The 27,349-nt window shown below is 38.5% G+C and overlaps 1 long non-coding RNA gene across 1 annotated transcript; it reads right to left on the bottom strand.

Annotated features, from left to right (window-relative positions):
• Nucleotides 1-513: 513 nt before the first annotated feature.
• Nucleotides 514-27,088, bottom strand: LOC131494294 (uncharacterized). The gene is made up of 3 exons (XR_009253297.1): nucleotides 27,009-27,088; nucleotides 20,290-20,408; nucleotides 514-711 (listed from the first exon to the last, which is right to left on the bottom strand). It is a non-coding gene; the product is annotated as an uncharacterized LOC131494294 (long non-coding RNA).
• Between the last annotated feature and the right edge of the window lie 261 nt (nucleotides 27,089-27,349).

Here is a 27,349-nt window from a genome sequence, read left to right as displayed (position 1 = left end):
TGGTTTTCACGTGCATTACTTTATCCAAGCACACACTGGAAAACATACAACTGTCTGAACACAGTCGAACCCTTACTTGCAACTAATTTCCTTTAGTTCTAAAATGTTCTCATTTGTGGAATTTTTCTTTTGCTGTTTCCGTTAAGCCACTTGATGTTCTGATAGTCACAACCAAAATATTATTACAGAAATTAATCATTTCTTCTACTCCTCTTAATATGCTATAAATAACTTACTAATTCGCTATATTTTTAGATCTTTTTTTCCAAATAAACTGCGGCTGCTATGAACAGCAAGTTGTTTATTTTTTTAATCCTCAGAGCTGCACTTTAGAAACAAAAAACTGATATCGGTGCCAATTCAAAACATAGTCATTTTTTAAACTATTGTCTTGCATCGCTCTAAAATTTCTCCAAATTTCCTCATGTTTACTTTAATGAAAAAGTGTGGAATTTTCATCCTTTTATTTCCTTGCTTCCATTAGTTTGTTTTTAAGAACACAAGGACTGCATGGAGATATTTTTTAAGTTTCTTTAAAAATCCAAACTACACAGAAGTAAGTCGAACAAAAATTTGAAGTATCTCTTCGTGTGCTTATCTCATCCCTTTGCCAGAAGTTATTGATGCTGCTAATTTATTCCAGACTTTCTCTATCCATGTACAAATGTACCACGTTGACTGATGTTTCACTGTTTCTCAAAGGCATGGTCTCTGGAACGGAAGATAATAAAAGAAAATTAATTAATATTAATTGAATAATTACTCTGTGCTACTAACAATTTAGTTTATCATTCCAGAATGTTATTTTTACCTGAATTTTTTTAGAGAAATTATAAATTAAAACAAAAATTAGGTAGTATGGAATAGAACACGAAATATTCATTGCTTAAAAAGATGATGTAATGGTGCTTTAGGGAAAATTTCTTCAGTATGGGACATTTGGGTATGTGACCTTACATGCCTCATCACCCTTGCCCACTTACCATGATTGTTCTCTACCTGTAGGGGCTATTCATTAACAACAAACCTGTCCTTATATTAAGGGCAAGACTGTTTTTTGTATCTAATCTAAATAATAAGGTGTGTGGTAAGTAGATGTCACCATTCCTATAAAAAGATGGAGTTTCCTTTGGAAAGAATGTGCATCTACTGAGACAGAAAGCAATGTTAGTATTAGTATTAATCTAACAACCAACTTTACTGAGTAACTACTATGTGCCAGGAACTGTTCTGGGTGAAGGAAATAGAACACTAAACAGGACAAGGAAAGCTACTATTCTAACTGAGCTTACATTCAAATGAGGAGAGGTAAGCAGTGCAAATAAATAAGCGGAAGGAAAGCACTGAAGGTGATATGTGCAATGAAGAGAATTTCAGTAGGTTGATTTGACAGGATGTGAATTTTGAATTAGTAGGCCACGAAAGGCCTCTTAAGATGAGGTGACAGGAAGTGGCATGAGGGTGAGCCTTCTAGGCAGACAGGAGAGCTGTCACAAGTGTACTTAGATACAGTGAGCTTGGAACGCTCAGGTGACATGAGGTCCCAATGACTGAAGAGGCCAGATGCATAAGGATCTGTAAACAAAGGTGAGAAGTTGAGAGTTTAAATGCATTGGATGAGATACCACCTCACAGCTGTCAGAATGGCTAAAATTAACAACACAAGAAACAACAGGTGTCGGGGAGGATGGGGAGAAAGGGAAACGCTCTTGTACTGTTGGTGGGAATGCAAACTGAGGCAACCACTGTGGGAAACACTATGGAGGTTCCTAAAAAAACTAAATTGCTATGATCCAGCAATTGCACATTTAGGTATTTACCCAAAGAATACAAAAATAAAGATTCAGTGGGGTACATGCACCCCAATGTTTATAGCAGCATTATCTACAATAGCCAAACTACGGAAACAGTTCAGTGTCTCTCTGGTGATGAATGGATAAAGAAGATGTTGTATATATCTATATCATTATCGATATCGATAGTGAAATATTACTCAGCCATCAAAAAAAAATGAAATCTTGCCATTTGCAATGACGTGGGTGGCGCTAGAATGTATTATGCTGAGTGAAATAAGTCAATCAGAAAGGCAAATACCATATGATTTCACTCACATGTAGAATTTAAGAAACAAAACAGATGAACATATGGGAAGGGGGCAGGGAGAAGAGAGGGAAACAAACCACAAGAGACTCTTAACCATAGAGAACAAACTGAAGGTTGCTGGAGGGAGGTGGGTGGCAGATGGGCTAGATGGGTGATAGGTATTAAGGAGGGCACTTGTGATGAGCACTTGGTGCCATATGCAAGTGACAAATCACTGAACTCTACTCCTGAAACCAAAAACAAACAAAACAAACAAAATATGTTGGGAAGCCACTAGAGGATTTTAAGCAGAGATATAGTATGATGTGCTTCATGTTTTAGAAAATGACTCTCCTTTGTGGAAAAAGAATCACAGGAGGTCAAGATAGGTAAGGAGGTGGGTTAGGAGCCAACTGTGGTAAAACAGGCAACGATAATGCTGGCTGGACTTGGGTACCCAGAGTCCAGTCCTGTGGTTCTCCAATCTCAAGTTGAGGGTCAAACACAGAAGGACCAAAGAATGGAGATCTGGGGGTAAGAGAAGAAAAATAGGGAAGAGCGGAGGTTGAGCTGTGATTATTATTACAACAATTACTATAAATTGCTGTATTTGTAAGCATTTGCGGAGCAGAGCCAGGAAATGTTCTGAGTATTATCTTGCACATTCCTTATGCCAACGCATGAGGTAGGTACTATTATTACCACCTTCTACAGCTGAGCACACTGAAGCACGGAGTGGGTAAGGAAACTGTCCGACCTCCTTGCAGGATGGGACGGAGACAATTCACATCTGGGAGGTTGGCCACCAGCCCCACATTCTAACACCCTCCCCAAACCATCTGCAAAAGGCAACGGAGGCAATGCTTGCTCTACTCTCCAGAAGGCATAGAGAGATCAGAAGGATAGGTGTTCCTGAGCCCGGTGTGTGTCAGAGCACCCCTGCCATGGCAACTTTGGAAATAATGGCTGTGCATACAGGTAAAGAGATTTGATTGACTGAAAACACACCGTGGTGGCAAAAGGATCTATGAGAATTGAGAGACACCAAGGAAGGGAGACTTCCTCTTGGACCCGGGGACCCGCGAAATTCTGTCAGGCACTACCTCTCAGGGACTCTTAGATCAAACACTTCTCTTCATACAGGGTCACCAGATTCAAATGGTGATGTGTCCCGGCCACTGCCGGTCAGTGGACGGACCAGGAGATGAAGACAGACCAGCTTTCTGCATTTTAACAGTGAAACTTTATGGTTGAGACTCACTGAGCATGACTCTGCAGACAAGATTTTCCAGTTCTCCTCTGCTTGGAGCAAATAGCTATAGCTGAACAATGTCACTTCACCAGTAAGTTTAAAACCCAGTTTTTAGCCAACTAGGTCTAGCTACTTTCTTCACCACAGCATACTACCTCTTCAAAGAATAAACACATGCCATGATTTGGAATAATTTACTATCCCTTACGTCACTTTTGAAATAGAAGTTCCCACAAATACACTGAGTGAAGGCAGAATTATCAGAATCAGAATTTTAAAAATTGGTTGCCTCTAGTTCAAAGGAGATAGTAGGGGGGGTGCGCGGGTGGCTCAGTCGGTTGAGCGTCCGACTTCGGCTCAGGTCATGATCTCACGGTTCGTGGGTTCGAGCCCTGCGTGGGGCTCTGTGCTGACAGCTCAGAGCCTGGAGCCTGCTTCCGATTCTGTGTCTCCCTGTCTCTCTGGCCCTCCTCTGCTCACGCTCTGTCTCTCTCTCTCAGAAATAAATAAACATTAAAAAAATTCAAAGGAGATAGGAATTTATAGGGATTGGAATGTATAATGATCAGTATTTGCCATAATACCTTAGCAGTGCCTTTTAATCATACTACAAATACCTAAGTCCAAAAGATCATCAGAAACGAATACTAGTGGAATATACTATTGGAGTACTAGTCCCAGTGGAGTCATATTATTGACACTAATCTACTGTGTTGTGGGTTGAATTGTGTCCTCCTTAAAAGATAGGTTGAAAATCCAACTCCTGGTACCCGTGAGTGTGACCTTATTTGGAAATAGGTCCAAATCCTTGCAGATGTAATTAAGATACATATTCAGATGAGGTCACTCTGGAGTAGGATGGACCCTTATTCCAATCTGACTGGTGTCCATATTAGAAAAGAAGAGACACAGGGGTGCCTGGGTGGCTAAGTCAGAAACTCTTGATTTCGGCTCAGGTCATGATCTCACGGTAGTGAGCGTTGAGCTCCGTGCTAGACGTGGAGCCTGCTTAAGACTCCCTCTCCTTCTTCCTCTGCCCCTCCCGTGTTTGCTCCCTCTCTCTCTCTCTCTCTGTCTCTCTCTCTCTCAAAAAAAAAAAAAGAGAGAGAGAGAGAGAGAGAGAAGAGAAAAAGAGATACAGAAAGAGTCGTGCAGGAGAAGAAACATCATGTGAAGACACAGATACACATAAGGAAGAAGGTTCCTTGTCACGATGGAGGCAGAGAGTAAAGTCATGCTGCTGCAAGCTAAGGCATGGCTGGGATGACCCACAACCATCAGAAGTGAGAAGAGAGACAACATATCCTGCTGACACCTTATTTCTGGACTTCTAGTCTCTTGTGAGAGAATAAATTTCTGTTACTCTAAGCTACTGGAGTTAGCGGTAATTTGCTACAGCATTCTTAGAAAAACTATAATGCGTACTGCTAAAGGAATCCTAAGAGACTTCACCTTACTTCAAGCTACATGGTCATTCACATCAGGATGGAAATCACCGTTGCTTCCATTTTCACTAGCCTTTGAAGATAGACACGGTATCCGTTTACTCTTTCTTTTCATAATGTTAGAAATGAATTGCTTTCCTTGTTATTTCAACCCACACAAACCCCTAAGGAATACTACTTAATTCATAGTTTGGTAAGGTAAGTATCATGGATCTTGCTCATGCTGGTCTGGGGGCATGGTTTCCTCCTAGATCCAGTGAGAAGTCACCCTTAGTGTCTTCAAGAAATACATTATCTTCTGAGTCTTACAAAATGTCCGAATAAAACAAAGTCAAGAGGAAAAAATAAAAGCAATTTGGGATCTCATATTTCCATGTCTGCCCTGGAACACTTCCCCATCTTCCTGCCTCGAACACTGCCGTGGACAGTGGTACCCTCTCACCCAGAATCCTCTTTACGACATAGTGTTCAGAGAACGAACAGCCGAGATGCCTTCAAAAGTATGTGTTGAGAAGAAGAGGCTGTTTTGTCCTGGAGAACGGATGGGGGGACGTAGGGAGTTTCAGAAACCTACTCATTCAGAAGGGGTCTGAGGAAATTGTGAGGCTGGATGATTTACTCAACCGGTCTATACCTCCGTGTACTCTGCCCTACGAGGTGGCAATGAACAGTACCCACCTTGTGGGTTGCTATAAGGAATGTGCAAGATAATACTCAGAACATATTTAGAATTCTCATATTTGCTGGTGAAAATATGAAATGCCACTTTAGAAAAACAGTTTTCACTTCTTCAAAAGGCTCAACAAAGAGTTACCACAAGACCTGGCAATCTACTTCTAGGCATATACCCAAGAGAAATGAAACCCACGTCCCCGCAAACGCTTGCACAAATGTTCGTACCGGCATTATTCACAACAGCCAAAAGGGGGAAACAAATTCAGTGTTCATTAATTGATGAATGAGGAAACAAAAGTTGTGTTTCCATACAGGAGAATGTCATTTGGAAATAAAAACTAAAGTGCTGATACATGTGACAATACGGGTAAGTCTGGAACACGTTTGGCTAATTGAAAGAAGCCAGTAACGAAAAACCAAATATGATTCCATTTACGTGAAATTTCCAGAATAGGTAAAAGCCATAGAGACAGAAAGTAGACTTGTTTCCAGTGACTGGAGGAGAGGAATGAGGAAGCACGGGGATATTAAAAATATTCTAAATTTAGGGACCGTCCGGGTGGCTCAGTCGGTTAAGCAACTCTGCACAGTGCAGAGCCTGCTTGGAATTCTTCCTCTCTGTCCCTCCCCCATGCTCGGTCTCTCTCTCTCTCTCTCTCTGTCTCTCTCTCTCTCTCTCTGAAAATAAATAAATAAACTTTAAAAATGATTTTTAAAATGTTTAAACTTAGATTGTGGTGATAGTTGCACAATTTTGTCAATATACTAAAATCTACTTAGCTGTATACTTTTTTTAAGGTGTACATGTTTTAAAATACATATACATTATAAAATGATTACCACAATCGAAATAATTAACATGTTCATCACATCACAGAGCTTTCTGTGAGTGTGAGAGAAAAGTTAAAATCTACTCTCTTAGCAAATTTTAAGTAAACAAAACAGTATAATTAAGTACAGCCATCACACTGTTAGATCTCCAGAATGTATTCATTTTGCAAACCTGAAACTTTATATTCTCTGATGAACTTTTCTCCATTTCTCCCCACCCCACCCCCAATCCTTGATTACCACCATTCTGTTCTCTGCTTGGATGAATTCGACTTTTTCAGATTCCACAAGTAAGTGAGATCATGCAGTATTTGTATTTCTGGGTCCGGCTTATTTCCCTTTAGCATAATGCTCTCTGGTCTCATCCTTGTTGTCATAAATGGCAAGCTTTCTTTGTTTTTTAAGGCTGAATAATATTCCATCTCTATACACACCACATTTTCTTGATCCATTCATATGTCAATGCTTAGGTAGACTACATTTCACGTCTATTATGAATAATGCTGCAGTGAACATATCTCTTCCAGATACCAATTTCATTCCCTTTAGAATATACTGGGAGGTTGGGTTGCCAGATCATGCAATAGCTATATTTTTAATCTTTTGAGGAACCTCCATACTGTTTTCCAAAATGAAAGTACCAATTCCTACTAACAGCGCACAAGGATTCTTTTGCTCCCCCACATTGTCACCAACACTTGGTTTTTTGTTTTGTTGTTGTTGTTGTTGTTTATATTTTTGAAAAAGCCATTTGAAGAGGCATGGGGTGATGACTCATTGTGATTTGGATTTGCCTTTCCCTGTGATCAGTGATATTGAATGCCTTTTTATATACTTTTTGGCCATTAGTATATATTCTTTTGAAAACTGCCTATTCAGGTCCTTCGCCCATTTTTTTCCACTGGGTTATTTATTTCCTTGCTACTGCATTGTTTTAGCTCCTTATATATTTTGTATATGAACTCCTTATCAGATGTATGGTTTGCAAATATTTTCTCCCATTCCATGCGTTGTCTCTTTACTCTGTCGATTGTTTCCTTTCTTGTGCAAAAGCTTTTTAGTTTGATGCAAACTTATTTATTTTTGCTTTTGTGGTCGGTGTTTTGTTGCCATATTCAAAAAAACCATTGCCAGACCAATATCGAAAAGATTTTCACCTATGTTTTCTTCCAGTAGTTTTAGTTTCAAGATCAATTTTTATTAAATAATATTTATTATCAATATTATCAAATGGGTAAATGGTATCATATGTGAACTATATGCCAATAAAGCTGGGTTTTAAAAATCAATTCAAAAAAAGAATAAGTCAATGACTTATAAAAGATTACACTTGGGGTGCCTGGGTGGCTCAGTCGGTTAAGCATCTGACTTTGGCTCAGGTCATGATTTCATGGCTCATGAGTTTGAGCCCTGCCCTGGGCTCTGTGCTGACAGCTCAGAGTCTAGAGCCTGCTTCAGATTCTGTGTCTCCCTCTCTCTCTGCCCTTCCCCTGCTCATTCTCTCTCTCTCTCTCAAAAATCAATAAACATTAAACATTTTTTAAAATAAAATAAAAGATTATACTGTATTTTAATGTAACAGAAAAAATAATTTAAAACTGTGTATTCACTGGGATACCTGGGTGGTTCAGTTGGTTAAGTGTGTCTGACTTCGACTCAGGTCAATATCTCATGGTTCATGAGTTTGAGCCCCACATGTCTGTCTCCCTCTCTCTCTCTCTCTCTCTGCCCCTTCCCCACTTGCGCGCTCTCTCTCTCTCTAAAAATAAATAAATAAGCTTTAAAAACAAAAAAAATCCCAAAATTACTAGCCACATTTACAGACAAATGAGCAAACTTAAAAACAAAAAACAAAAAAACTGTGTATTCATTTCCTAGAGCCGCCATAGCAAAGTACCACAAACCGGGTGGCTTAAAACAACAGCAATTTATTATCCCACATTTCTGGAAGGCTAGAAGTTCAAACTCCAAGTGTCAGCCAGATTGGTTTTTCCTGAGAAAGAATCTTTTCCTTGCCTATTTCCTAGCTCCTGGGGGATGCCAATCATCTTTGGCATTCTGTCTTATACGTGCATGCCTCAGTTTCTGTCTTCATATTTATATGGCCATCTCCTTCTTGTCTTCGTATGGCCACCTTCCCTCTTTGTCTCTGTCTTCTCTTCTTACAAAGACACCAGTTATATTGGATTGGGGCCTAGCCTTAAGATGTCATCTTAGTCTAATTACAGCTGCAAAGACCCTCTTTCCAAAGAAGGTCACATTCACAGGTACTGGGGATGAAAACTTTGACATATCTTTTGGGGGGACAAAACTCATTCTGTAACAGACTGTCAGTTATTTCAATTGATTCTCTTATCTAGTCCCTTGTTTTCAATAGTTCAATGTTAAGAATGAAGTAGGTACTAAATAAATATTCATTGACTGATTAAACCATTCAATCTATAGAGCTGTCTACTTTAATTTGATAGACCTTTAGGGATAGAGTCTATAATCTTACTTGAATTTATGTCCTAATGTTTAATTAAAGGAGTACTTCCTTCTAATCAAAGGCTTTGCATTTGCATTCTTTGCCAAAATAACTAGCTGATGGATTGTTTGCTGAATTGATCCAATCAGTCATTTAGGTGGAACTCTGTTAACTGGTGAACTCAGTCAGAATGATCTTGAAGGTATAGCCATGTTGACTCACCTTCTTTTAAAACAGTTTAAGCTCATTTCCTCTTGCTTTGTCCTCTGTGGAGACAGAGAATGTTCTTCTGATAATAATCCTTTATCCTTCTAATATCCAGGCCAAACAATCCCAAATTCTGTAACCTTTCATTTGAGTCCATATATGGATTTTTTTTTCAACGTTTTTTTTTTTTTAATTTATTTATTTTTTTAATTTATTTTTGGGACAGAGAGAGACAGAGCATGAACGGGGGAGGGGCAGAGAGAGAGGGAGACACAGAATCGGAAACAGGCTCCAGGCTCCGAGCCATCAGCCCAGAGCCTGACGCGGGGCTCCAACTCACGGACCGCGAGATCGTGACCTGGCTGAAGTCGGACACTTAACCGACTGCGCCACCCAGGCGCCCCCATATATGGATTTTTAAGACCCACCAAATACATAAGAAATATTTATCTGATAAATTTTATTTAAAATGTAACTAATTACACAGCCCTCTATACCTATGTTACTCTACATTAAAAAGAAAAACACACAAAAATTTCACTTAGACTTCTTCAAATATTGTATGCTTGTTGAAAGACTTTTTTTTACCATGGATCACAAGCCATTTGCTATTTTTTAATCTATATTACCGCCCCCACCAGCTTTCTTGAAATTTCTTCCATGATTAAAAGGCATAATCATCTTCTAAGATTAAAAAGCATAACTTTGGACTACCAAAAGTAAAATATTTGGCTTCAGAATTTTTCTGTTTATCATTATAAACAAACATATACCTTTTTTTGAAAATTCCGGAGGTAATTGACTAAAACATACTTTCACTTGTACTTTAATTCTTAATTATCTTGCAAAAGGAAGTTACACATAACTTCTTTGTTCATGTATGTTGAATGTTAAGTCAATACTAGAAAACCTGTTCTGAAATATATTAGAGATGGCCCATCTACTCTTTGTATTTATATCACTACCCGGGTCTTCATTGCAGCTTACATTTCATTTTAAGTAGGTTGAACATAAAATAAATTTGAATATTAGGCATAAGTGTGTGTTGTTTGGGAGGAACCATTTTACTAAATATATTCAAAGCCATAAAATATTTTATTGATTCTGGTTCATTTACAGAACAGGAAGTAGAAATGGAGCCAATCATTTTAAGGGCTGTAAATGGCTTTTTAGAGCATTCCAAATGTATAGGAAAATATCTAAATGTATTTCATCTTGTTTCTGAGAAACATTTTATTTAATTTAGAGCAATTAACTATGAGAAAGAATCGATGTTTCACTAGATAAAGAGGAAGATTTTCCTTATATGTGGCATGAAGAGAAGGTTTACAATGATTTTTTTTCTCTTTTTTTCTTTCTTTCTTTTTTTTTTAACTTACAGTCCTGTGAATGGGAATCTCTCCCAGTGCTGAGTATCATTGATCCTGTCTCCATTTCTGCCTCCTGGATTCTGTTCCCAGCTCCTATCCGTCCTGCCTTCTTCTCTGGTTCTCAACTTAATTCTCTTACAGTTACAAGCCAGTTATAGGCTAACTTCACTAGGGAAACTTTTTGTACTGAATACCAGGGTGTTTGCCTGGATTCGAAGAGGGGACAGGGAAGGAATGATCTGGTCTGTTATCGCTGGACTGATGGTCTCATAAAGCACTGTACACAATGTACTATCTTTTACTAGGAAGTAGACTTAAGATTTATATTTTTCTCCTAACATGAACAACAAGTGGATGCTTTATGTGCAGTTGTATTAGGGATGACCCTATATGCTACCCAGATCTCTCAACAGTAACAACAACGAACGTTATGTGGAGCTTTTAACAGAATTATTGTTGGGATAATTCAGATGAAAATCAACGAGGGCCTTCCTTAGAGTCTTCCATTTTAGGTGCAACTAAGTCCCTCTCCTGAAATGAGAGTATTTTGAAAACAGAGGTCATGACCCACTCATCCCAGTATCTTCAGTGCCTAGAAAATATCTTCAAAATTGGGAATTCAATGAATACTACTTATTGGTGTTTTGCTTCTGCTTTTGATTGCATATATCACAAATAAAGCTCAAACCTTCTGAATACTCTCCCCCTTCCAGAGGTAAAAGCTATTATGAATGTAATGTTTATTTTTCCTGAAGATATTTTTATACTTTTTTAATATAATAGATCATATACCCGTATACAGGATGATACTGATTTAATAAGTAATTACACCTTATATAAATGGTATCAGATAATAGATGCTATTTTATAACATTTTTTTTTTTAAATTTTTTTTTTTTCAACGTTTTTTATTTATTTTTGGGACAGAGAGAGACAGAGCATGAACGGGGAGGAGCAGAGAGAGAGGGAGACACAGAATCGGAAACAGGCTCCAGGCTCCGAGCCATCAGCCCAGAGCCTGATGCGGGGCTCGAACTCACAGACTGTGAGATCGTGACCTGGCTGAAGTCGGACGCTTAACCGACTGCGCCACCCAGGCGCCCTAACATTTTTGTTCAACATCACATTTTCAAAATATGTCCATGTTGGAATGCTTGTCTCTCTAGTTAATTGATTTTAACTACGGCCTAGTAACATTATTTGACTATACTTAAATGTTGAATTTTGTCAGATGCTTATGTGTCCATTCATATATTTACATTTTTTTCCTCTTTAATCTGGAAATATGATGTGTTGTGTGAATACACTTGTTTCTGGTGGGAAATCATCTTTGCATTTCAGGAATGCATGCTATATTCTCTTTGGTCTGATATTAATATTTCTAGAATAACTTTATTTTGGTTATGATTTTCAGAGTACATACTCAACTATTTGTTCCATTTCTTGATTATAATTCTTCTATATGTTCTCAGTAACACATTTTTAGTCTAGTCTGAGACTAGACTTTGATACTAGACTAGACTCTTTTATTTTTATTTTTATTTTTTTTAATTTTTTTTTTCAACGTTTTTTATTTATTTTTGGGACAGAGAGAGACAGAGCATGAACGGGGGAGGGGCAGAGAGAGAGGGAGACACAGAATCGGAAACAGGCTCCAGGCTCCGAGCCATCAGCCCAGAGCCTGACGCGGGGCTCGAACTCACGGACCGAGAGATCGTGACCTGGCTGAAGTCGGACGCTTAACCGACTGCGCCACCCAGGCGCCCCTAGACTAGACTCTTTTAATAAGAGAGTTGAATATGTTTATACTTGTGATTGACATATTTGGCCGTATTTCTATTTTTTCCATTTTTTGCTTTCCAATTAATATTTTGTATTTGCATTTTTTCTCTAACATTCTTCCACTTATGGATCATTAATACTTTCTAATGCTGTTTAGTTTCTATATGATTTGGAGGCTATTGATTTCATTTCTTTTAGTAGTTACTTTAAATTTTTGACAGAAAAACTTAGTTTAAGAGCTTTAAAAACTTAGTTAAAAACTTCAGCTAAGAAATGGTGAAGATATTAGAGAAAATATTTGTAAAACATTATATCCAGAAAAGGACTTGTATTCAGAATATACAGAGAACTTTCTAAACTGAACAATAATTAGAAAACAAAGCCACCCAGTTTAAAAGATGGGTAAGCGATCAGAATAGACACTTCACCAAAGAAGATATACAGATGGCATAAATGAAACTATAGTGATGAATATATGTCATTATGCAAATTGTTTTTAAATAATTAATAATTACTTAAAGTTATTTATTAATTCAAATCCCAGAGAACTGTACAACACAAAGAGAGGATCTTAACATAACTATCGACTATACTTAATAATACTTATATTGGGGTGCCTGGGTGGCTCAGTCTGACTCCTGATTTTGGCTCAGGTCATGATCTCATGGTTGTGCCATCAAGGCCTATGTCAGGCTCTGTGCTGGGTATGGAACCTACTTAAGATACTCTCTCCCTCTCTCTCTGCCTCTCCCCTGCTCATGCATACTCTCTCAAGATAAAAAAAAAAAAAATCAATATTGGTTAATTCATTATAACAAATATACCACATTAAAGCAAAATGTTAATAATAAACCAAACTCTGCATGTACACAAGGGGTAGGAGTAGGTAGGTATATGGAAATCTATGTACAATCTGTTCAATTATTCTGTAAATCTAAAACTGTACTAAAATAACACAGTTTATTATTTATTTTTTTAATTGTTTTAGGTCATCTATATACATAAGATGTATAATAAGATACATAAAATTATCTATATACATAAGTTAATCTCTTTATGGAGAAATAATATTGTTTTTAACAAATGGTAATAGAACATCTATATGCCAAAAAAAGTGAACTTAAACCCTGACTTAATACCATACAAAATATCTAGCTTAAAAAGGATTATAGACCTAAATGTATAACCTAAAACCATAAAACTTCTGGAAGAAAACACAGGAGAAAAATGTATGTTAGGTTAGGCAATAATTTCTTAGTTTGCACAAAAAACACAAATCATAAAAAAAAAATGGATAAATTGGAATTCCTCAAAATTTAAAACTACTTTTCAAAATACACTGCTAAGAAAATTAGAAGATTGGGGTGCCTGGTTGGCTCAGTCAGCTAACGTTAGACTCTTGATTTTGGCTCAGGTCATGATCTCACAGTTCATGGGATCAAGCCCCACCTTGGGCTCTATGTTGACAGTGTAAAGCCTACTTGGGATTCTCTTTCTCCCTTTCTCTCTGCCCCTCTCTTGCTCATGCTCTCTCTCTCTCTCTCAAAAAAATAAATAATTTTTTAAAAAGAAAAGAAAAATAGAAGACACAAACCTAGCAAATATTTGAAAAATAAATATCTGATCAACGACTTAAATCTAGAATATATAAAGAACTCCTACAATTCACTGATAAGTAGACCAAAAAATGTCTTTAATAGTCAAAAGATTTGAACAGACAGTTCATTTAAGAAGAGGTGTGGATAGCAAATATGCACATAAAATGATGCTCAACACCATCATTCATTACAGAAGTACAAATTAAAAACACAATGAAAAGGCACTGTATCTCTACTAGAATGACAATTAAAAACAAAAACAAAAACAGACCAGACCAAATCCTAGAAAAGTATGAAGTAACTGGAACTTTTGTACATTGTTCTTAGGAATGTAAAATAGTACAGTTGCTTTGGAAAACAATTTGGTAGTTCCATATAAAGTTAAATATTTACCTACCCTAAAACCCAGCGATTACACTTCTAGGCCTTTACCCTTGAGAAACAAAAACAAATGTCTACATGAAGACCTGTACATGAATGTTCATAGAAGAGTTGCTACAAATGGCAATAAAACAGAGATATCACAAGTTATAATACATATCCATACAAGGAAAAATATTTGGCAATACTGTTCATTGCTTTACCAGCTTTTGGGAGGGGCAGAATGTGATAGGATCATGGATCCCACGGATCCCATGTGCTACACCCACACTTGCTACAAAATGGATGCATTGTTGTGAGGTGATTTGTGTGATACTGTTTCACCGAATTAGACAATCTATATCATCTGAGAATCTAAGGACAGGAAGGATAAACTCTACCCAGAAGATATGTCAATTCTAGCCAAAATGAAATGCTGCCCCTCCTGGGCAAGATAGGGACCCATGTAATCAAAAAGCAAGTTGGTCTCTTTAAGACATAGCGCAAAAACGGGCTCAGCTTTGGCCGCTGTGGTGGCAGATGACACCTTGGCCATAGCAGTAGCTGGATCAAGTTTGGCGGGTGGGAGTCCATTTGCATGAACTCTATCCCTGCCCGTATGGCTGCTCCATTCAGAAGCCCACTGTTGCAGCAATGGATTAACTAACGACGACAGCTTCTGGCCAAAACAAAATCGCTGAGTCATTCTGGCTGCTTGGCTGGTTCCTCTCTTTCATGTTGGATATTCTCTGTTCCATACTAATTGTGACGTAAAGATACTCATGCCAGTTTCCCTAAGTCCAGGCACATGCTTCTTCTCCCGAATTCCTTCTCCTCAACCCTCCGGTCTCCGTCCTCCCAGGTTCCTGGGCAACTAGCCAAACCATTCATCACTGTTCATAAGTCCATGTATACTCTTTGTTGGGTTACTTCACTTTCCACACGAAACAGATGTTCCACTCAAAGCTCTTCCCATTGGGAGGATCTTCTCACACAACTCTCTTTTAGGGCCACTCCTGAATAGTCCACTTTTAACTTTAACCCACATAGAAAGTCAATTCATCCCTAACTTATGCTTGACCTTTCTCCTTCTTCCTCACCTTTCTTCTCCTTCCCCCCCTGTGTAGCCATACATAGCGGATGATATGGAGTCCAGGGCCACGTGCTGTTGAAGGCTTCCTGTAGTTCTGGCCCCAATCTTGTCTGATCCCCCTTCCACATTATTAATGGATTGCACCGAGCCTTCCTGACATTATATCATGATGGCTGTGACAGAACACAGCTCATAAGAGTCAGCTCTGATCACTTGGTTATTTGAGTTTCCATGATCAGATGCTTCTTCTCATCAGGACTCAGGAACACTCCAGGGGCTATTTTTAAAGTGGAGTATAGTTTCACTTCGGCAGAGGTCGTGGCCTCCCTCTGAAAACTTAGGAATCTTGGTTGTGATTTTCCTATTGGGGCTTGCCTTAAATTCGAGAGACTTTTCGTACCATAGACAGCTTTAATACCACTGGACTTGCAAGGTTATATGAAGGTTAAGTGGTCCATGTGGCCAGACCGCTTGCCCCACAGCCTAGACCTGCTGCAGAACCTTTTCCTTCCTGGGCCAGACTTGGTGAATAAATCACAGCAGTTTTCTCAAGTGTGAAATACGCTTCCTCCAGAATGCAAGAAGGCCTACCAAGCACTGTGCTTTCTTCTCGCTGATGGCAAAAGCCATCTAGTTCCATGGTCCAGATAGTTACTTACTACTTCCCTTAAATCTCTTAATTCCTGAGATATTATTCTTGCCAGTGTGTTCTTTTCTACTAGTATCAAATCCAGGGTCATCACCGGAAAGAAATTTAATTCTTTCACTGCTACATCAACCTGGAGATATCAGGACTCCACGGACCAACAGTGATGGAGTTCTCACTGTCAGCTGGTCAGGAAGTAATCCAGCTTTAATTTCCCATTGTAGAGTCTGCTTCCTGGGACCACTTCCCATCCCCAATGGTCCTATGTCAGGCTCCCTGGAAACAGACTCAGAGACAGAGATTTGCATGCCGAAGAGTTTTTGAGAAGTTCTATAAGTAGAAAGGAAAGCAGCACGGGGCAGGAGGAAAGTTGAAGTGAGATGCATTTGTAGCACAGACCTCAGCAGATCCCATGAAGTGTTAGGAAGTTGGATGACACTTCAGAGTTGTCCAATTCTGGGGCACATAAACCAGACTTTTGTATTCCCACATCAACCAGTTATTGAATATAGGCTACTTCTGAAAAAGGGCCTACTCACTCTGAGCCGCAATGGAATTTTTTTTCTTGTAAGTCTAAAATTGGGGTGCCTGGGTGGCTCAGTCAGTTAAGCATCCAACTCTTTTTTTTTTTTTTAACGTTTATTTATTTTTGAGACAGAGAGAGACAGAGCATGAACGGGGGAGGGGTAGAGAGAGAGGGAGACACAGAATCGGAAGCAGGCTCCAGGCTCTGAGCTGTCAGCCCAGAGCCCGACGTGGGGCTCAAACTCACGGACCGCAAGATCGTGACCTGAGTCGAAGTCGGACGCTTAACCGACTGAGCCACCCTGGCGCCCCTAAGCATCCAACTCTTGATAGCGGCTCAGGTCATGATCTCGCCATCATGGGATTGAGCCCCATGTAAGCTTCCACATTCAGCATGTGTTCTCTCAAATAAAGATTCTCTGTCTTTCTGCCCTTCACCCCTCTTGTGCTCTCTCTCTCTCTCTCTAAATACATAAACATTTTTTAAAAATAAAATAAAAATTTTTTAAGTCTGAAATTATTCAAAATTATTTTTGCTCAGATCACAAAGCCCTTAACCTACTCTGGCTACACATTAACCACCCCTATTTTATATTTTGTACACACATACATTGTATTTTCCAATTAGTATATTATTGAATTTACTCATTTGCTCAAATTTTGGGTCAAAATTATCCCTCCTGCTTAGTGGTTGTTTTGGTATCTGATTGCTGCAATCTCTCTTAGTCTTTGTATGCCTGAAATGTCTTCATTTTGACCTCAATATTAAATGATAATTCAATTAGGTATAAAATTCTATGTTGGTAGTTATTTTTCCTAAACTGATTATATTGGTGCATCTCTGACATATACTGTTTCTGAGAAGTTTTTCTCTGAGGGTTATTCTTCCTTTGCATTTGCTGCAATGTATTCTTTTCTTTCTGCAACTGTTGTTAGATGTATACAGGAGCCTGTCCTTGTATTCTCCAGGTTCTTAAATATTCTTTCATATACATACTTCTCATCTCTAACACCACTGCTTTCTGGGTGAATTATTTATTACTCTCTTCCAATTTACTAATTCTTCCTTGCCTGTGTCTAACCTAGAGTGTATTCAGGGGCATCTGGGTAGCTTGGTCTTTAAGCATCTGACTTTAGCTGAGGTCATGATCTCATAGTTCATGAGTTCGAGCCCCATGTCGGGCTGTGTGCTGACAGCTCAGAGCCTGGAGCCTGCTTCAGATTCTGTGTCTCCCTCTCTCTCTACCTTCCTCTACTCACACTCTGTCTCTCTCTCTCTCAAAAATAAATAAACATTAAAAAAAAAAAAAAACTTCAGAGTGTTGTCCACCTGTAGAGCTTTTAATTTCACTGCTTATCGTATTCATTTTCAGAATTTTTAACTAAGTCTTTTTCATATCCAGCTCTTTTTTTGTTTCCTTTTATCCTGGGTTTTCTTTAATTATTTCTTTGTTCTTTATGGATGTTATTCCTTTAGTCATCTCCCTGAACATCCTAAGCATATTTATTTTAAGCTACTTATCAGGTTGTCCTACTACATTAACTATGATGTACTGAATTAATATACAAGGTTTTTATTTTCTTGACTACTTTTTTAATAATAGGGTTTTTTTTTTTTCCTTCTCCCTGTGGTTTCAGGAGCCATCAATGGTCTCCAGGATTCCTTTCTCTGTTTATTCCTCCATGTCTAGTTTTGTGGTGCTTTTACTCTGTCCCCCAAGTCCCTCATATCAAAACCACATCTTTTTTATTTTTTTGAGTTTTTATTTATTTATTTTGACAGAGAGAACGAGAAGGGGAGGGGCAGAGAGAGAAAGAGAATCCTAAGCAGGCTCTGAGCTGTCAGCCTGGAGCCCAACGCGGGGCTCCGACTCACAAACCATGAGATCATGACTCAAGCCGAAACCAGGAGTCAGGCACTTAACCGCCCAAGCCACCAAGATGCCCCAAGGCCACAACTTACATTGAAGACTAGATACTATAAAGCAGTTTCTGTCACAAAGTCATCTTGGGGCTCAATTCCTTTTCTGGTCACAAGCTTGTATTTTTTTTCTTCTGTCTTCCACAGTTTCATATGAGCCAGATTTTTTTCCCCCTTTCACAAGAGAGTGGCTTCTCACCCAGCCCTGATTTCAATTAGTGAGCTTGGTTCTTCTTTCTACCACCTCACAGGGAACAATTTACTCCACAAGCATCAACTACCAGGCTTTGTGCCCAGAGAGAGTCAGGCCTGTTCCCTCATCTGTGCCTCTGCCGACTACCAATCGTTTCTATTTTGTATCTGTTCCACAGAGACCCTTGCTTTACTTTATTGTTTTTAGCACAGCTGTATCTTTTTAAATTTTACTTTAAAATTTTTATCTATCATCGCTGTGTATTTGGAACTAAGGAGAGCTTCGAAGTGTAAATTCACAGGACCATTTGTATAAAAGTTGATAAATATTTGTTTTGAAACATTTGTTGAATGAATAAACGAAATGCTCTTTGCATTGTTAGAAGTCCCCCAGGGCCTTTGTGCTAGTCTCTCAGCCTAGAATGAACTTTGCCTCTTTTCAATCCTACTCATTATTCAAATATTATTTCCCCTACAAAGATTTCCCTGATGACCATATGCCCTACACAAAATTAATTATTTTCACTCTGCTTTCTCCTTGCATTTATTACAAATCTTTTATAGCATATTTCATATCATATAACAATTATCTTTATGTCTGTCACCTCAGCTAATTGCAAAACTCCATCTTATTTAACTCCGCATTCTTTGTGCCTTGCACAGTAGACTGCATTTTTACGTTTTCAAGTGTTTGTAAAGTGAATCGTTATGAACCACAGACCAAGAGAATATACTATTTTAATCATTAAACCGTCTCTTTTCTAATATATGCTCAAGATGTGAAAATTTTTTATGTTGACCCAAGCAGTGTTAGGCCCATTTTATGTGTTACACCAATATGTGGGGAAGAATTTGTGATTTAAGTTCTACAAGGGCTGATCGGACCTTTAAAAGCAATAAAAGTGTACCGTGAAAAAAAGTTTTCCTTGTGTAACTTTAACCTCCTTGGCTTAGATGCCTGAAGGAGAAGCACTATGTCTTAAGTGTCTCTTTTTTTTTAAAGAGACAGAGAGAGAGAGAGTCCACCAGCGAGAAAGAGGGACAGACGGAGACAGAATCTTAAGCAGGCTCCGTGCTCAGCGTGGAGCCTGACGTGGGGTTCAGTCTCACGACCATGAGATCACGACCTGAGCCGAAATCAAGCGTTGGACGCTTAACAGACTGAGCCACCCAGGCGCCCTTAAGTGTCTTTTTATGTCTCTAATCCCAGGCATGGCAAGTGGCACAAAGGAAACCCGTAATGAGTGTTACTAAACTAAAACTGCAAAAGTTTTGCTGCCTATTACGGATAAATTGTCTCATTGTTATTCATACAATGTGTATAGAGCAAAATAGCAGCTATTATTAAGAGATCCCCCTGCGTGCCGAGCACTGTTAACTATTTAAATTCAGTACTGTGTTTAACTGTTAAAATAACTGAGAAAGATATTTAATAATGGAAACCATTAATGAAAACAAGTAAAAAACCATACGCATGAGAATTAAAAGCACGGTGATATACCACTGTACAGAGCCTGCAATGGCTAAACATGAGCAATACAAAAAGTATATTAAATAACCACTTTTCACAGATCAAAACGTTCTAGTTCAAAGAAGATAATTTGTCTGAAGCTACCTAGCGAATTCCAGCAATACTAAGGTCTGCACACAGGTCGGTCTGACTTCCAACCCCCACTCTTTCCTCTCCACATTCTCTCTCTGAACCACATATGCTCCTTAAATTCTTACTCGTCGTTCCCTATTTCTGCTCAGTTAACATCTTTGTGACATTCTCTGTTCACTATTTGGGCATAAAACTTAACTATAAATATGAGTGAAGAAAGAAGAAAGTAAAACTTCTCACACGGCTTTAGGAGATTGGCTGTCCGGTGGGTTTCGTGTTTTTTCTGTCTTCATATATGTTTAAATAATCGTCTAAAGGTCCCATCCAAGTCGGAGCAGACAGGCGCTTCCATGGTGCGTCTCAGGGCAAGAGACAACGTACCCTGAACGGCAAATGTGAAGCAAGGAAGTGAAAACTACATGGAGACTGGGCCTCAGAAATGGCCCCACCCCCTCACAGCTGCAAAATCATGTCCGTGGAGAGGTTGCTTGGACGCACAAAGTCGCTTCGGGCGGACACGCCAAGTTGGTCATCTGAGACAGAGAGAGCGAGCGAGCTTGTTCACTGCTGCTGAAGAACAGGAAATAAGCTGGAAGAGACCCTCACTAGGAATTATGACAATGAGGGGTGTCATATGCTAAGCAGAATAAACTTCTTTATATTATTCCCCTACAGCCATAAGAGGATTAAGTCTTCGCTAGTTAACTTGTTATCTCAGCGATAGACTCTCCAATTGAGGGATTTTGATTTTCACCAGAAAAGGGACGGCTTCACAGAGTGGTCCACCAGGGTGAGAAATGAGGCCACCCTTGTGCACGGCCCGATTTCCCGTGCCACCTTGGAATTTAGCACAAGCCCCGTTCTCCATTGAGGGGTTGGCCCTTACTCCAGCAAGCTCTAGCCCATTTAAGCAGTGAACGTTTTAAATCAGCGTAATTATATTTCACATGGCAGTAAACACTCTCAGCGTAAGTGCGCGTAATTTGTCCCTTTGTCTGATTTCTTTGTTCCATTAGTTCTCTCCATGGTGAGCACAAAATAACAGGATCTGTGATGATTCCCTAGAGATTACTCTTTCTCCCCCCCCCTTTTAAAAATGCTCAAGATGCTTGTTTTGTTTGTTTATTTGTTTATTTATTTTTTGAGGAAGGAAAAGAAAAAGTTGAATTTTCGCAACAAATCTCATCTCTGGCCATTGGGTTTGGGGAAAAAAAAAATTGAGGCAGGTTACCCATGTGAAAAGTTGTTCTTCACTGCAGGAAACCAGGGTTTCCAGGTTTTTCTGCGTCTCTTCTCACTCTCTGTTGTATGGCCAGGCCTGAAGTTAGCCTGACTCCAGTTGGGGTGTCTGGCTTTGATTGGTATTCAAGTGGAGTGGTGAGTGTGTAAGGCTCTAATCCCTGCAACACATGGTAATTTTTTCATTCTCTCTCAGCCTCCACCTGTTCCATGGTCCAGTGGAGGACTGCAAATCCTATCAAGGGAGGGCAACCCGGCTAAGCCTGCCTCCCTGGCTTCAGTCCATCACATGTGCGCTCGGGCTGCAGAGCACCCAGCCAGCTGCAGCCCAACGATCATGTTATCAGATGACGGATGGCTTCATATCAGGTGTTTAAACTGACGAGCTGCCCCATCTGGTAAATGATTCGGGAAGTCTGGCCTTGCTTGATGAATGGGGAAAGTGACAATGCCAATCAGAGTGACTCCCGCAGCCTCCCTGCTGCTGCCCCAACAGCCACAGTGGCTTCTCCCCCACTGGTTGACTTTTTCAATTCTATTGTCACTCAGCTGAGGTTAGACCTACTGTCACTAAATTGTCACTAAATTATATCATTAATCCAAATATTTTCCTCGCAAGAACCTTCATAAAATGGATGCCAGGCCTCCAGCAGACTCACGGTCAGAATTAGAGGGCGAGACACAGGATCCGGTCCAATAATTTTTGAGGTGGTTTTGCATCCCTTTTCACGGCCTGTTTTGAAGTAAAGGTGGTTATTTTGGAGGAAACAGCCCATTTCACCCCACATCAAACCAGGATCCGCTATAATGAGCGATGCAAGAGAGCTCAACGTGCTGTGCGCGGATCTGAAGGATGTAAATCTTTCCCTGATTATTAGTAGTCAAGTGCCAGGTGGTGTCTATGAACATTCGAAGGGAGTTCTCAGGATGGCTTTCCCAAAGTGTCCTTTTTGTTTGTTTGTTTCAAGTTGTCATTTAAATCCCAGTTAGTGAACATCTAGTGTAATCTCGGCTTCAGAAGTAGAATTCAGTGATTCATCACTTACACTTCACACCCAGTGCCAAAGTATCCAGATGACAGGGTTTGTGATTTGATGATCTGGTTTTCAAAAAGTCACATTTTTAAGAACCTATAACGTGTGTTAACCGTTGCCCACTTTCGCTCAGTACGACAGTGCCTGTGGGGAATATGTATGCTTAAGGCTAGACTTACCAAGCACAAGACAAAATGGAAATTTCCATCAGTGGGATCGAAGTCACATCACCCCCTCCATGTTGTATTGTGAAGACACAGTCTATTTATAGATAGTCTATCATATCAATTACTCATCATAGCAAATATCAAATAATGAAGATGAAGCAGAATGCATGAACACTTCAAAAACAATTTTCTACGTAATATTTATTTTCATCAGCAATTCCAAATGACTGTGAAAGACTCACGAGCCAAGCGCCGATTGTTTTCTTTTTAATTTAAAAATATATTGTCACCCAGGTCTTTGATGAAAGTGCTGCTTTGTCCACCCCAGTGATAAAGCACATCATTTTTTGCAACCATGAACAGTGAATAAACAAAACAAAGGGGGAGTTTAATGGGAATGACAGCACAGCAGGTACATTTATGATTTAGTATCATTTCAGTTTTCATCCAGGAAAATTGTCAACCATTCCAGGAATAAAAAATAAAATGCTATGTACTGTATGGTATAACCTCTTTAAATTGGCAATTTGTAGCTGTTTGATAATTCATTCTTAAGCAAACCTCAACTGCTTGCTACCTGCTGTATTCATTAGCCTGTCCATCTTCCTATTCCCCATAGAGCATGCAGAACTATGATTGTTAGAAAAATGTTGTGCTGCTGTGAGTGTTTCCTACTTAATACATGTATATATGTTTGCCACACATTTTTATGCAATTGTTTTAGAAAGATGAACAAACATTTTTGGGGGGGGGCCTGGAAGATGGTTATTAATGCTTTCTGGATGTTTTGCAATGGATCCATTTTAGATAAATAATGTATTACACACTGTGTCATATGCAGTAGAATTTTTTTTATTCATCTATTGAGCATAACATGCAAAGCTCAATATAGAAACTACCAAATTTTAAGAGCAACAGCTCTCTGTATGTGGCACATTTGCAAATATGGGTATTTCAGGGTGCAAATTAAAATAGTTTGATGCACCATATCACACTTTCTCAATGAAAGGGAAACTTTCCTTGTGCTTACTATAAACACTTCATTTACACGTTTATTTGAGACTTTGTTAAATTAGATTATGTAAACACAGGCTGGATAGCAAGTCAGATTTAATACACATGAGTTTTAAAACTGACTTGCATGCTGAACATAAAAAGTATAAAGGACTTCACCAAGATTTATTGATTCATGTCAAGGCATCATTACTTTTCAAAGTGTGAAAAATGATCATATATTTATGACCTGCCGACTGAAGCTGTTTTGTGAATTAGCAAAAGCTCTGGAGAGGAGCAGCCTAATTGCATTATCATAGAATCAGAGATGGTTGTCAATTTCCCCCATTTAGCTTTTCTCCTTTAGTTTGTTAAAATGAAGGTGCCATACGTTGGTTGAATTCACTAATACCCTGATGAATGAGGTATTTTCCCAGTAGGCTCGCTACCAGTATAAACAGTGAATTAGGAATGATAGACCATCAATCATATCTCCTTCAAACAGATCTCTGCCCTGAGATTATTCATTATATATTAGGGCCACTTAAAAAGTTTTCACACCAGATTCACTGATGAAAAGATTTAAATTGTCCATAATCTTCAATGTCTCTTTTAGAAGCCAGAGTATGTGAAGTAGGTTACTTTCTTCATGAACACAGTTTACATTCGCTCTTTCATTCCAATCGTATTACTTCTTAAAAAGAAAAAAATACTATTCACCTTATGTTGGTTACTGTTCTTTAATAATATCCTGATTCTGATGAGTCTGTAGTTTGGTGGCCTCTCCTCTTTATATTATCACACGTTAAAGGTAGTTCTCTGACAAATCCACAGCAACCGAATAGAAAATTCAGGCTTAAATAAATGCTCACTTACCTCTTATGTTTTTGGCATCTACAAGTTTAAGATGACCCGGTGATTTGTGCACTGTTTTTTATGCAGAGGGTCAAAGCTTGCCCTCGGGCGCCCATGTATGGTTCCCCTGGGGTTTTGTCCCTTTAATGGAAATTACGCGTTCGCATCCAAGGGCAAGATTCCTCCCAAAGGGATTTATCCTGCCTCGATGTGCAAACATAATTCTCATTAAAATTAATAGGAATCGTACACATGCATCTAGGGAAGAAATAGACTCCTAGGTTCAGATCACCTCATTCTGTTTCATGCCAAGGATGACAGGGTCTGCCCTGAAGGTGGGCAGGTAGCCAAAGGTTGGAGAGCTCAGATAAGCAATCAGAACTTCCAGCATTCACCATGTGTGAGATTCAGCGATTTTTTTTTTGTTTTTTTTTTTTTTTTTTTTTGTCTTTGCAAGAGTTTGCACAGGAAGCCTAGCTAGACTCTTTCTGCTAAGCTTTTCTCCAGCATTACAATTATTTCCATTATTTCTTCTCCAGGGAGTTCAGGAAAACTGGGCATTGCTTATGCTTGATTCTCGGATTGAAGGTTTTGGATCGTTTGTATTTATCAGAATCATTGGACCATAATATTTGTCTATTCTCTCCTTTTGTAATGCTTCAAAAATACCTCTTATTTGACTGGATAAGTGGTATTTAACTCCTGGTGTGTTTTAGGGCCTGAGAAATCAGCTCTTTATTCGGGGGAAATGCAGCTTTAATGCACACATTGCTAAAGTTGTGTAAATTCAACCAAACAACCTTTGTAGACCAAATGAATCTATGTAGCATGAAAAAAAGAGTAAACTTAGCATTTGATTAATTTGATCATTTCTGTTGAAACCACATAAATCAGCTTGTATAAAAAATATAACCCCACTTTTCTGGAAAAAAAAAAGTGTCTAATTGAATTAATTTTAACTGAATAATTCCACTACCCCTAATATTACCACTCTGAAGCATATCAGCATTTCGAATTCTTCTCACCTTTAAAACCAGCATATAGCATACAGGAAATATTAGTGCTTTTATTGATTTAGTTATATCAATGTTAGCAACGTATTTAACGTTAGGATTTTTTTTTTAATCTCCTTAGGAAGCAGATGATACAAACCAAAATTTGACATCAGCCAAATAGATCACAAAATCTGTACTAAGAAAGGATATGTATATACAATGAATAGCTCAGTTAGAAGATATGATAGGTGACAGTCATCAGGTATCCTTAAAAGAAAAAAAAACAACAGAAAAGTAGGACACTCAAGTGACTACATAAACAGGTAAATTAAACCTCTTTAATTTTCAGTTGCTATCAAATTGACCAAGTAGTTCATTGAATCATAAAATACCACCAAGCAAAACACATAAGCCAAGAGTTGAGACTCAGTTATATGATTAGCACAGTTGCATCAGAACCTTTTTATATCTAAGTGATGACTCAGAGGATATGGAAATAATCTAAAAGATACGTAGAGGTAGATACCAACTTCAATGTTCCTTCCTATTGTCGGTGACACCCCTCTTTCCTGATTCTGTCTTTTACTGGATGCACCTTCTTCTAACATCCCCAGCTTTCATCATCAACTTGTTCTGCTCGCTATCTTCCTCGGACTCTCTTCCTCGGCTATGTGTTGTGTTCATGATCAGGCTTCAGCTACCATTTTGGTATCGGAGACTCCCAAATTGTTACATCACCTCTTAGCCACTTTTCTGAGTTCTAGAGCCTACGAACTGACCGCCTCAAACTCAATAGGGACAAAGAAGAACTTCCCTTTTCCTTTAGACTTATTTATACCTACTTCAACAATTCAGATTAATAATGACTGACACAAGGAAACAGAAAGGCCTTAGAAGTGCAAGTTACACCATATTCTGCAGAATATTGGCTATAAAACTAAGTCTATAAACTGAGACAGAGCACATCATTCTCAAAGAAACTAGATAAATTATAAATGTTGTATAAACACAGGTATAATTACTTGTTTTGAATGAATATGCAGCTGCTTAAAATGATTTATCTCAAATTACTTGTGCAAGCTCTTTCTTCCTCCTCAAATTAAAGTATCACCCACAAAATATATATATATATTTTTTTTTTTATTTTTTTATTTTTGGCTGCCATATATGCCCTAGCTAAAGAAATGAAGAGTTTCTTTGAAGTTTGCTAACACCATACGGCCTTTCAGATAGCGATTTCTAGATGTGGCTGCAATTGTTTCCCTTCATAGTATAGATGAAAGCAATCTACATATTAACCCTAAAAATTTTAGTATGTGTATAAACACTATTGTAGTCCCTTGCTGGTAGATAAATCAGCAAATGTGAATGCAAAAGTATCTAAATATGTAATTATCAATAATTACCAAATTATTCAATTTCATGCCAATGGACTTATAAGATTCAAATGGATAAGGACTACATGTGAATTTAGTTTTTATCTCTTTTTTATCTTATATGCTAGACTCCTTAAAAACTGAAAACAAACTGAGGGTTGATGGGGGGTGAGAGGGAGGGTGATGGGTATAGAGGAGGGCACCTTTTGGGATGAGCACTGGGTGTTGTATGGAAACCAATTTGACAATAAATTTCATATATTGAAAAAAAAGAAATAAAAGTAGCATATTAATACATACCAATCGAGAAGAAATTCAAACAATCCAATAACATGTAGAATAACAGTGGAAGTCCCTCTTCAGTACTCAGTCCAGTACCCTAGAGATAAACAAAGTAGTGGGTATCTACCTCTTTTGTCACTGCCATAAAACCAGTACCTTAGAACAATCACGAGTACATGTAAGTATTCACTAAATATTCGCTTACATTAATTGATATCCTTCCAGTTATTTTGTGTACATTTGCATATATATTCGACATTAATATGAACATAATGTGCGTACTATCCTTTGTTGTTGTTATAATTCCATCCATCTCTCCATTTATCTATTTCATTACTTTTAACGATTGCATCATTTTC

This window comes from Neofelis nebulosa, chromosome 14, assembly GCF_028018385.1.
Source record: "Neofelis nebulosa isolate mNeoNeb1 chromosome 14, mNeoNeb1.pri, whole genome shotgun sequence".
Classification (NCBI taxonomy): Eukaryota; Metazoa; Chordata; class Mammalia; order Carnivora; family Felidae; genus Neofelis; species Neofelis nebulosa.
The sequence above is the reverse complement of the archived record's forward strand: the minus strand, read 5'-3'. Positions and strand labels throughout refer to the sequence as shown.